The sequence below is a fragment of the Pinus tabuliformis genome, chromosome 4_1, assembly GCF_031772625.1.
Source record: "Pinus tabuliformis cultivar Carrire ecotype Pingquan chromosome 4_1, CPIR1, whole genome shotgun sequence".
Taxonomy (NCBI): Eukaryota; Viridiplantae; Streptophyta; class Pinopsida; order Pinales; family Pinaceae; genus Pinus; species Pinus tabuliformis.
Window position 1 is genome coordinate 193,765,727 of NC_142303.1, and position 9,558 is coordinate 193,775,284.

A 9,558-nucleotide genomic window follows, 5' to 3' on the forward strand; every position below is an offset into this window, starting at 1 on the left:
CTTCCTTTTTATCTGAATCTATGTCCCAATGAATCAGGGTCCATAATCTAATATTTATGTGATTAGGGTCCATAAGTGTATCCTTGGCCCACCTAATCCTGTTTGTATTTTCTGGCCTGAGAACCATTAGTTTATGAAGTTCCAGGAGCAATTTCCAGCTTGAAGGCCAAATGCATACTTTAGAGGGGTACCTGACCTCCTGCTCGCGCTTTGCCATACACTGCTTCTTCCTGTGGACTAGAATTCCTTTGTCTCCCTCAGTCTTCATTCTACTTATTTTCCTTGCTCTAATAGAGCTCTTTGTCTAAGGTCACTTGTTTGGAGCATTCTTCCCTCAAATGTCCTTGGGGAGTCCCTATCCAGTCATATATTATATTGCTTTTGGAAGAGAGCACGCCTTTGTTTGCCAAAATATCTGCTAATCTGTTGGTTTTTCTGCGCACACAAAAAAAACTAAGGGTTCTCATGTTTTGCAGGTGGGATTGAATATGTTGATAGATTTGCAGTAACCTCCAGTGTCTCGACACTTTGTGTGGTGTTGATCTGTTGCCAATTTTCTTGACTGAATTAATTATCAATTCGGAATTAGCTTCAATTATGATGTTATGTAAATTTGAGTCCCTCAAGATTTCTAGGCAATGTTCCGTGGCCATGAGCTCTGCCATGTTATTGGTGACCTTCCCCAAATGATAGTGAAAGATGGGTTTTATGAAACCCTTTTCATCTCTTATGGCTCCTCCATACCCAGCCATACCAGGGTTTCCTTTTGAGGCTCCATCTATATTGCATTTCATAAAACCTTGAGGTGGAGGTTGCCAGAATTATTTATCAGCTATTATATGACTTACTGTCTTGTTTGTGCCCTGGGGGGAAAGCCCCTGTAGTCCCAAATTTAGAAGTATCTTCTCATCCTGATCTTGAGGTTGGTTATCAGGGGGGTTTTTTAAAAGGGTTCCTATAGTCTCTTTGATCTATCTAATGATCTAAGTCATGATGCTCTCTGGTGACCCAATCCTGTTCTTGAAGATTCCATTGTTGCGTTCCTTCCAGACATCCGAGATTATAAAGCTTGGAACCAAATCCCACGCTTTGTTGATTATTTCATTTGTAGAGAAATTTTTCCTCCAATTCTTCAAAGTACTGGTGATATTGCCAATGTCCCTATCTGTTTGTCTAAAGATTGTAGCCACCCAATTCTATAAGGTGGAGGTGAGTGGGCATAGGTTGAGAAGGCGTTCCATAGTTTCTTCTTGTAATTCACATAGCTAGCATCTGGATGGACCAGCAACCCCTCTTTTCCTGAGGTTTTCCCAAGTCAGAATTTTTTTATGTTGCACTAACCACATGAACAATTTAATTTTCATCCAGTTTTGGTTCTGCCATAGGTCCTTCCATACCTTATTAGGGTTTGGGAAGTCGAGCCCAAGGGCTATTCGCTTGACCTCTTTGAGGTTAAAGTTGCCTACATTGTTTTTACCCCATCTTAGTTGAGCTAAAGATGTTGATATCAAAATCTTTCTCTGTTCCAAAATAATTGTAAGAGATTTTGCCTGAGCTTTCAATGGGGAGTCATCACTATAAACTAGGTTCTTCCATTTTCTCCATTTTCCATCACTTCTTTTCTTATCCCAAAAGTCATTTAATTTGATTAACCCTTTGTCATCAATTTCATTCTTGAGATTGACAAATTTTTCTTTTAACAGTTTACGTTCCTGTTGCCAATTATCCTCCCAAAACCAAATGAGGTTTCCATCTCTGATCTCCCAGAAACTATGTTTATGAACTATGGCCCTATTCTACCAAGCTTTGTTCCAAATGTGGGAGCCTTTGATGAGTCTAGACATCCTAATGTAATCCCTTTCTTGCCAATTTCTTGCATATTTTTGTTTCCATACTTTGGACCAAGGGGAAACTGATTCTTTTAGCCATCTCCACCATAGTTTTTCCCCCAAGACTTTGTTTAGGGTTAAAATCCCTTTGGATATTTCTGATGTGTTGCATTACTCCTTTAGGAGCTGGAAGGACTGAGAGCATGAAGATGGGGACAGTTTGTAGGATAGATTTTGTAAGCACTAGCCGTCCTGCTATATTCAAAGACCTGTTAGTCCATTTCCGGATTTTGTCCTGTAGTTTATTAGTAACCGGCTCCCAAACTGCCTTGCTTAGAGGTTTGTTTGTTAGAGGTACTCCCAAATATCTGGAGGGTAGCATATCTCTTTGGAAGCCTAGAATTCTGGTGAGGTTTCTCTGAATAGCAATATCAATATTAAAAAAGAAAATTTTTGATTTGCTTAGGCTTACCTCTGTCCCCGCAGCCAAAGCAAAGTCGTTCAGGATTTGTTTGAAGGCTTGAGCTTCCTTGATCATGGGTGTACCCTACAACATGGTGTTGTCCACAAATTGTTGATGGGTCAAGGCATCCCCATTTAAAGTGAGTTTGAGACCCTGGATTTTGCCTTCTCCTTTGGTATATTTAATTGCATTGCCTAGCCCTTCCATCATGAGAATAAAGAGGAAGGGTGAGAGAAGATCTCCTTGTCTGAGTCCTATCAAGGGCTTAAAGGTCTTGGATGGTGAGCCATTTAGCAAGATTGAAACACTTGGGGTGGTTACAAGGGCCATTACCCATCTTATCCAATTATGGTCAAAGCCATATGCTATCAGTACTTCCTTGATGTAAGCCCAGCTCAACTTATCATAAGCCTTTTCTAGGTCAAGCTGAATGATCATACGTGCCTGCTTATTGCTCTTAAGTGAGTGAACCACCTTCTGAACTTGTATGATGTTATTAAGAATTTTCCTGCCTTCCACATATCCAGTTTGCTCCTCAACACTAGAGTTGGGAGTAGGGGCTTAAGTCTGTTCACAATTACTTTTGAAATAATTTTATACACCATGTTGCATAATGCTATGGGTCTAAATCTGTCTGGTGTGATAGCATTCTTCTGCTTTGGAATCAGGGCTATGAAAGAGGTGTTGAGCGCCTTTAGAAAAGTTTTGTTTTTCCTTGAGTCCTCCACCACATCGCATATATCTTGCTTGACTATTTCCCAGCGTGCTTTGAAGAAGTCAACTTTGAAACCATCCGGACCTGGAGCTTTCCCATTTTGCATTTCTTTGATGACTTCGTTGATTTCCTCTTCATTCACTGGCCTGTTAAGATTATAATTGTCTTCTCTTGTCACTAGCTTAGGAATGTGCTTTGTGAAGTCCTTGATAAATTGAGATCTGTCTATGAGAGGCTCCTTGGCTATGCCTTGGAAATGCTGAACCAGAACAATTTCTATTTCTTGGTGTGTAGTGAGATGATTTCCTTGAGTATCTTTGATTTTTGAAATCCTATTATGCGACCTATGATCCATGGAAGATTTGTGAAAAAACCTTGTATTACTTTATCCTTCTTTAGCCATTGTACCCTTGATTTCTGTTTCCAGAAAATCTCCTCTTGCTCACAAAAGCCTTCCCATTCTTGTTGAACATAATCCGCTTGTTCCTTACTCTCCTCGGTGAAGCCCTCTACAATGAGGGTTTGGTTAATTTCCTTTAGTTTCTGTTCTGCTGCTTTTTTGGCTTCGAATATATTGCCAAATTCATTCTTATTCCAATCTTTAAGCCTTTTTTTGACGTGTTTCAATCTCTGATGTAGAAGGAACATTTTAGTACCCTGAACTTGCGTATCTTCTGTCCACCATCTTTCAATATTGCTGATGAAGTCAGGATGGGTAAGCCAAATGTTTTCAAACCTAAAAGGTCTATTTCTTGGAGTTCCTATAAAGGATGCTTCAAGTTGAATAGGCCAGTGGTTCGAGCCTCCAAAAGGAAGTATCATTGCTACCAAGTTATGGCCTGTGAGGATGAGGTCCTCTGAGATAATGAATCTGTCAAGTTTAGAGGCCACTTGAGACGCTCCTCCCCTCTTATTATTCCAGGTAAAGATGCCATTACTTGTCTTTGTATCTACAAGCTTCATGTTGTTTATGAAATTCTAAAATGCTATAGAATCTCTGCCTAGTGATCTGGTCCCCCCTTTTTTTCTCGATAAAGACCTGATCATATTGAAGTCTCCTCCCAGAATCCAACGGATACCTGGATGTCTTCCTCTTAACTCCTCCAATGAGGTTAGAAGTCTGAGTTTATCTTTTGGATTTTATGGACCATAGACATTTGTGAGCAAATAAACTTCCTTGTCCCCCAAAGGTTGGATGACCACTAATAAATAGTTCTTGGATGCTTCAGCATCTAGGATACCAAGTTTCTGAGGGTTCCAAAGTGTGAGAATTCCTCCTGCTGCTTCGTCTGCTTTAACTTCTAGATATTCATATTTGATAATCCATTTGCTATGTATCTCTCTTATTTTGTCTACTGAACATTTTGTTTCCTAGATGAAAATCATATCTAGATTTTCTTCTTTCATTCTATTGCTAAGATTTATTTATTTCCTTTTACTTCCTAGACCCCTAATATTCCATGTTGTGAGTTTAATTAAGAAAGATTTGTAAATGAGTAACTAGTTAGGTCTTTCATCTTACCTGAATTGATCATGAGTTTTCCACACTCTATAAGCAGCTCATTCTGCTTTCTCCTACCTCTTTTCCTACTTGGGTTTCTAGGAGTTAGTCCCGATGTTGCCTTCATTGCTTTATCCCCTTTGTTATTCTGACTATCATGGTTTCTTTTGACCCCCAAACCTTTTGCCCGAGCTCTCCATAGGAATAGCTGTTGCACTCTATTAAACTCCTCTTGAGGTAGAAAATCCATTCCTTTGGTAGTTCCCTGCTCCAGGAACTTTTCCAGATCTAGATGCTCCCTATCTACAATATCCTGCAGTTCATGATCCTTTGTTCCCACCTCGCTCGGAGTCATTTCTTGGTCCCTGTCAAGTTCCATAGTTTTCGGCACATCCTCCTTTTGTTGGTTGTTTTCAGGTAAATCCTCCATGCTATCTTCCTTTTCCTTCTCTGCAGGGTTGTCCTCCAGTATCTGGTTCGCTTTATCGTGCTCCTCTTCTTCTTCTAATACCTTGAACCTATTCTGACTAAACTGCTTTTCCTCACTGGCTTTCTTCTGGTTCTTTCTTCCTCCTTTACCTCTGCTCCCCACTTTGTTAAAGCTTTCAGTTTCTTTCCCTGAGGTTGCTTTAGTTCTGATTTCCATTTTTTTTAAGGGGGAGTCTCTGAATAGATGCCCGTGTTCATGGCATTTGCGGCATCTGAAAGGAACATGCTCGTAGTCCACTGCTTGCACCCATTCTTCATTGAAAAATTCTAGAATTATTTCATCTAGTAGAGCTCCAGAAAGGTATATATCTACAAATATACAGGCAAAGGAGGTGTACTTTCCTCGCATTGTGTCCTCTGATATTTTTAAAAAATGCCCTAATTTATTTCCTATGGCTTTTAATGATTCTGACTGCCAATAATCTAGAAGTAGGGAATAGAGCCTTACCCATACCGGGACTGAAGTGAATGTATCCCGCTCTAGAAAAAAATTCATCACCCAAGGCCGCATATAGAGGCCTGCAACAACATAGAAGTAAGGCCCTCCTTCAAACACCCTGTCTACATCCTTTATGTTTGTAAAAAATACAGTGAAGAAACCCTCAGATCCAAGGTGCAGATCTATATCCCCCATAGGTTTCCAATGATTCTTTATTCATGCATGTAAAGCCTTCTCCGTTGGCCATAACCCCATGAATTTACAAATAACTACATAAGTCGCCATGTGTTCCCTATGCAATTGTAGCACTGGATCACTTAACACCACTCGGGGTGTGATGGTTGCCCTAGGCTTACATGGTCCAGTTAAATTTCTGGTGTCAGCCTTTTGATTATCTCCTCCTATTCACTTCTCTCGTATGACTTCTTCCTGCGTATCTTCCTGCACCCGTGAGCTTCTATTTTCCTGTTTCCCTCTTCCTAAAACCCTAGTTTTAGCCCCCAGTAGTTTCTTGAATCGATTAGAGACTGCCTGACTATAAGAGGGAGTGGAACTCCCCCCCTCTCGCCTCTCCATGGTACCCAACATTGATCTTCTGCTGCAAACCCTAGCTCTGCGTATTTTCTACCGGCGCCGCTAGTGCAACCTTAAGGCTGCACGACACTCATACCAATTTCCATCTTAAACTCCGTCATGAGAGGCAGGATAGCCTGCATAACCAATGCATGTTCCAACCACATTCCTTTGTAAACAATTGGATTACCGACAACCACAACTTCAAAATATTTTGAATTAAAACCAGGGTATGTCCTAGAATCCTTTAAAAGATTTATACCAATTTGTCTGGTAATTTAGTGGAATAATGTTTCTTCCATCAAACACAAATTCGATTTCAGTCTTAGTGAGAAAATAAGAAACATCGAGAAAAAAAAATCCTGCCAACTGTGCATTCCTCCTCCAGACTTCTTCTCTCATCCTTCTATGGTTGTGAGCCCTTTTCTTAGGATTGAGAGTCTATCTTTTTTATAAGGTCTCTGTGTGCATTTTCTCCCTCTGAGATGTGTTTCCTAAACGAAAATGGTCTTGTTTGAATTATTCTCATGCGTTTTCAATGCTGTGCATCATTAGGGAGTCAACCATTATCCGTTGCATACTCAGGTGTTTCCCTAACCCTTTGGCAGGCATTTCAGAGCCATTCTCTGAACAAAGGAGACTAGAAGAAGATAACCCAATAAAAACTATCAAAACCAGAGGACCCCAATCAATACTGCAAGAAACATACACGATCTTGGAATTTCTACGCTGCCCGCAGGCTTACAAGTGCCTCTGGTCCTTTTTTTTTCTCTGTCTCCCCCCTGCTGTCTCTTCCTTCCAGAAAATCCAAAAAATAAGTTATACATATGTCATATCTAACTACTTCTTTCCACACATGAAGGAATTAGTTATACAGTTATAATTCAATCTTATCTTCATCTAAACAAACTAGATTACTTGGCTTGATCTCCACACAGGGATGATCACTTGCCATTTATTCCTAATTAGACCACTCTTAACTACTTATCCTTATTGAAATTAATATAAATTTAACAACTAAGTCTTCCTCCAATCTTGCATTAGCCACAACATGTGACCACCCCATCACATTGCTGGCTAGGTCTAGATGCTCCTGCATCAGACTCTCACACTTGAAAACATTCATGGTCTCTTGATCATGTGATTTCAAAAAGGAAAGAAAAAAAAGTTCCTCCTGTATCCCAAACTTTGTCCTGGAGTTGTCCATATGCTCTGCTCCTCTATTTAGGTTGCATGTTAGTTGCTTCCTGCTTCATCTTCCTTCCCTGGTCACAATAGTTTGGAGCTGAGGAAACCATAATAAGTTTGCCATCATGTTCAATTTCATAACCTTCCTCTTTAACTTCATGAGATCTGACCACCAGCTCAAGATTGTTTTGTTGGAAAAACCTTTTGGTCACATCTTCTCCAAAAGATAAACCAACATCTCGTTTACTGGGTCCACCCCCTTTATAGGGTTGCAGATCACTCCAAAGTATTTCACACATCAGACCCTCTTTAGGTGGCTCTCGGAATTGAACAATTTCTTTGATATCATCCAGTCTTATACCATCAACACTAAAAAGACTACCATGAACAACAAAAATCTTGTCATTGAGGACATGAGCCAAAGACAAGAAACAAAACACTTTAGCGAAAAGATCAACCATTCTTTCACTGTACTTGGACCTGACTTCGCCCTAAAAACTATAAATCTTGTTCATACTCCTGCTTTCATGATTTCCTCTTGCAAGATAGAGTTCAGTTGGACACATAAAATTGAATGCGAATAGCACAAGTATGACTTCAACTGAAAATGATCCTCGATCAACAAAATCACCAGTAAAAAGATAAGGATTGTCCTCCGAAGGAAGCCCACTAATCTCAAAGATGTTCAAAAGGTCATAATATTGACCATGGATGTCACCACAAACAGTGAATTACTTTCCATTCGGAATATTGATGTCAACCAGCGATGGCATCACCTCCAGAAAATCCTTTACTTGCAATAATATTTGAAATGCATACCTTCTATGTATATTTTTCTGATTCTTGAAGTCATCCATCATTTTCTTTATAAATTCCAATGTTACATTTTCTCCTTCTATTCTATGTTGGTGTTCTACCTTTATTGAATGAAAATCAATGGAATCAACAACAGAATGATTCTCAAGATCATTCACTGAGATGGCCTCAATAAATCTAATTTTTTTGACTGTTGTTTCGGTCTCTTCAAGCTTTTTGGTGGCATCAGGATCATTTGGACAAATTCTCTTAACCTGCTGAAAATCTTTTAGTACTTGACTGATCACCTTTTCTGATGCTGCCAACCTTTGCCTTCTGGTCTGCTTCAACATCAGTTCCCTTATGTTCTCAATCTTTGTTTCCAATAGATCTTCTTGCTGGTCTTCTTCATTAATTCTTCCTTCCTGCTTTAGCTGGTTGCTGCTGTCCAGCTGCATCTTCCTTTGTTTCACACATTCAGACTGTGTGTCTCCTTTCAACAGTATTTCAACTTGTTGTTCTGGACTTTCTTCTTTCATCAAAAATTTAGTGTGTTGATTTAACTCCTTCAAAGAGTTTTCAAGCTTTTTCTTCACATCATCTATTCTAATAACGCTTCCTTGCCCTGGTTCACAGTTGTGAACTTCTTCCTCTGTCTCTGCTTCCTTTACTGCTTGCAATCTTTTCATACTCAAATGCAGCCCTTCCACGTTGAAGCTCTTGCCTCAAGCTGTCTACTTCTGTATGCATAGCAGGAATCGGCTGAACTTCTGCGTGGGCTTGCTAAAATTCTTGATTTAGCTGTTGCACTTGTTCATTTAAATATTATCTAGCTGATTGAAGACTCTGCACATCAGAACGAGCTTGTTGCAACTCTGCCTTGATAGATTCACTAGCCCGGAGATCTGCCTCCATATCTGTAATTTTGTCCAAAAAACTTCTAATTTGTTGATCCTTATCATTTCGCATAGCTGCAATATGCGAATGAAATTGCTCCAATTCATGTTGAGACATAACAAGATCTTGTCTCAAAGCTCCATGTGTTGCAGCTAACCTTTGATTTCCCGTTGCAGGCCTTTGCATCTCCATACTTTGTGTTGTAAGCTTATGTTCCAACACTTTTGGCAGTGGTAACATATCTAAGGGATGATGACCTGCAGGAGGTCCCATGGCTGGACCATCTATCTCAGGCCCCATGCCTAGGCGTTGAAGGTGTCTAGCAAAAGGGGGTGGTATGCAACCTCTACCAGCCATCTCTTTGTCTCTACAAATTCCTCCCCCAGTCGATTGTGACAAGGACTAAGGAAGAAATGTGGAAGATATCTTGCAGTATTCATTAGGTACTGGTGCTTTTAGCCATTTCTCCAGTAGCTCTAGCTCCTTCTCCCATACATTAGCTTCTTGATGAGAGCTTCTTTCTTCTTCTCCTTGATCCTGTTGTTGACTTCTTGTCATTGTCAACTCTTCTTCCTTTTTTCCGCCTTTTGCTAGGTGAATTTCTGCTTCATGTCTTCTTCCTTGAGGTATCTTTTTCAAGTTAATCAACTCAACATCTCCCATGGTTGA

The 9,558-nt window shown here is 40.0% G+C and overlaps 2 pseudogenes; both read right to left on the reverse strand.

The window, feature by feature from the left end:
* Window positions 1-2,008: 2,008 nt before the first annotated feature.
* LOC149174873 (serine/threonine-protein phosphatase 5-like) lies at window positions 2,009-8,531 on the reverse strand (annotated as a pseudogene).
* Window positions 8,532-8,622: 91 nt separating this feature from the next.
* Window positions 8,623-9,246, reverse strand: LOC149174874 (protein FLX-like 2 pseudogene; annotated as a pseudogene).
* Between the last annotated feature and the right edge of the window lie 312 nt (window positions 9,247-9,558).